A 3,252-nucleotide genomic window follows, 5' to 3' on the forward strand; every position below is an offset into this window, starting at 1 on the left:
CGTATTCAGCAGTAGTTTGCCTCTCTTTTGTAAGACTGGCAGATGTTCTTTCTTATAGAATATATCATTTTTCCAAATTGTAGAAAATTATACACCATCATTCTGAAACTTTCCCATCAATCTGTCAAAATAATATTTTCCTTAAAACAAAATCTAAACAAGCAATTTTGTAATTTTGGATATCTCTGGTCCTATTTCACAAAAGTTCAGATTTTTAAACATGTATAAATTGTGTCATCTTAAGATTTAGGTATGAGTGTGTATACTGGTAGGACTAAAGGACATAGCTTTACTAAAAATTTATTTTTTACACAAGAACCTTTTCAAGGAAAAAAATTATCCATACATGAATCAAGTAGATACAAGTGTGATTCAGAGACATTTAGGCAATACCAGAGGGAGAATAATTTGAGTACAATACCTATCACTTAGTTTCCTCTTTGACTTGTCATTTTAGATTCATTGTTTTTATTTCTACAATAGGGTGACTCCAGTCAAATATCAACAACAGGCTAAGTCATAAATAACTCTTAAAAACACAGCATTTAAGAACTTTAAGTAGTATCTAAGAGGTGTTAGGGGATGATTCTAATGATATTCTAGCAGTGATAGGACAGTATCTTCACAGTAAGCAATAGCAATATAGATGTTGAATTAGCTTCCATAAAGTGGATGTGGACATGTGCTAGGCTTTGTGGTTTTCACTAAAGTACTAGTCTTACAGTTATCATTATTAATCATTGTCTACACAAGTTTCACTCTTGTTATCTAACCCAGTTTTTACCAAAATACTGATATAAATGCAAATCCTTGGGGGATCTTATTTAAATTGAAGAATCAGATTCAGTAAGTCTAAGATGGTAAAAAGTAACCTTGTTAGAACAAATAGTAATTGCTTTGGTGCTACTCAAAAGATTGATAATTTGAACCCATTCAGTATCACTGTGGGGGAAGAAATGTAGTGATCTTCTTAGGTAAAGATTCTTGTTGTTGTTGTTAAGTACCGTCAAGTCATAGAAGACTCATAGCAACGTTTCTCCATGTTCATAGAGTTTCCAGAGGCAAGCCATTTGGAAGTGGATGCTACTCCTGCTTCCAAGCTTGTTTTAATCGGGAAGCTCCACCAAACACTGTCCACCATGGGCAACCATTACTGCATTTGGCACATCAGGTAAAGATTAAATTTACGAAAACTCTGTGGGGAAGTTCTACACTGTTCTTAAAGTTATGTATCTCAAAAATATTCTCAGGCAATATCATTGCTGTTAGTTCATAGATGAAACCTTGAGTAGTAAGGGAAAAAACAAGCATTCAAATTTAAATCAAAGTGAGCTAAAACAGGAAAAGAAGAAAAATTGTACATTATGAGATGAAAATTGCTAGTAAACAACCAGATTGATGGAAAGCAATTTAAAGTTATCTGAAGTTCCACAAATTAAGGGAGGCAGAGATAAGGGAGAAATATTTTCTGGTATCCATAAAGTCAGTTGAATTTAGACAACCTATTAAGTGTGATAAGTGTGTAATTTTAAAATATAACTTCTCTCTTCCTCTTGGGCTTGGTATAAATAAAACTCCTTTATGTGCCCAGTGCAATGATTATTGTATTTTCTATCTTCTTGCCACTGTTTATATTTCAGGACTGTAGTTTCAGGACTTTTGACATTTGCATGTTTTCCCCTTCCTTGCAGGAGCTTCTTCTACACATTATTCAATCTCATAAACCTTTTGCTCAGTTGCACAACTGTGAGAGGGCAATCTCTAAACTTGCAGCTTATGTCAGAGTTGTTGCTGTATCATTGTTAGGTGTTATAAAGATATGCCTAGCTCAGTGAATCTATGTATAACTCAGTGACTCACTGCCTAGTCTTGCACTGTACTCATAACACTTGCCGTGTTGAAGCCCACTGTTGTAGCTCTTGTTTAAATTGATCTATTGAGAACATTTTTCTGACTTAGCTTTACTGAATATAGTTTCCTCTCTTGGAACAGACTCTTTCTGATAATATGTCAAGATTACATGAGACAAAGTTTTTCCATACTTCTGCCTTTGGAGAATTCTGAGTATACTTCTTTCACGATACATTTACCAGTTCATCTGAAAGGATACAGCATATTAAATATTCTTCCCCAGCATCATAATTCAAAGATAAACTTCTTAGATCTTGATATACTTACTACAGAAGGAAGATTAAGGTCTATAACCTTCAAAATGGATTATATCTCAACACTAAGAAATAAAAAATCCTTACCACTACACTAATATGCAACATCATGGTAGAGGGAAAGATTAACATTTAGTATTTTATTTTCTTTTATTTGGATTCACAATTAACACTCATGGCTGTCAAGAAATCAAGACATAGTGACTTGGGAAAACCTGCCGCATTTCTTGATTTCTTCAAAGTGCTAACAATCAAGAATGTCAATTTAAAGATAAAAATGTGTCTGATCCAGGTAGAAAGAAGTTCACGCTACTCTTCAGGAATTGTCAAAAACAAGACCTCAAGATTTGATGAAATACCAATTGACATATTTCAACAAACAGATGCTATGCTCATTACGTTATATGAAGAAATCTGGAGGACAACCACCTGGCCAACTGAAAGGAACGATCTAAATTTATTGCCATTCCACAAAAAGGTAATCTGACTTAGTGTCGAAACTATTGAACAATATCATTGATATCACATGCAAGCAAGATCCTGCTGAAAATTTTCCCAAAACAACTGGAACAGCACATCAACAGAGAACAGCTAGATGTTCAGGCTGAGTTTAGAAGAGGTTGTGGGACATTACAGCTAATGTCAGATAGATCTTAGCTTAAAACACAAAGTAAAATGTCTATTTGTGTATAGTGACTGTAGAAAGGCTGTGTGTATCACAAAAACTGAGGTTATGGTTGAGAGGAATGAGAATCCCAGAACATTTGAATCTGCTCATGCGAAACTATTCATGGACCAAGAAACAATTGTTAGTACAGAGTAAGGAAACACAGCATGGTTCAGAATCAGGAAAAGCGTATGCTAGGTATGCATTCTACCTCCATACCTTTTCAATCAATATGCAGAACAGATCATCTACAAGGCTGGGCTCCACATTGGAGAAAGACTTATCAACAACCTGTGTTACGTAGAGGACTCAACCTTACTTGCTGACACTGAGGAGGACTTGAAGCATTTGCTGCAAAAGGTCAAGGACTGCAGTCTTCAATATGAAATGAAGCTCAACATAAACAAACAACAAAACAAA

The sequence above is a fragment of the Elephantulus edwardii genome, unplaced genomic scaffold (genome assembly GCF_000299155.1).
Source record: "Elephantulus edwardii isolate Elephantulus edwardi_28Jun2011 unplaced genomic scaffold, EleEdw1.0 scaffold00001, whole genome shotgun sequence".
Classification (NCBI taxonomy): domain Eukaryota; kingdom Metazoa; phylum Chordata; class Mammalia; order Macroscelidea; family Macroscelididae; genus Elephantulus; species Elephantulus edwardii.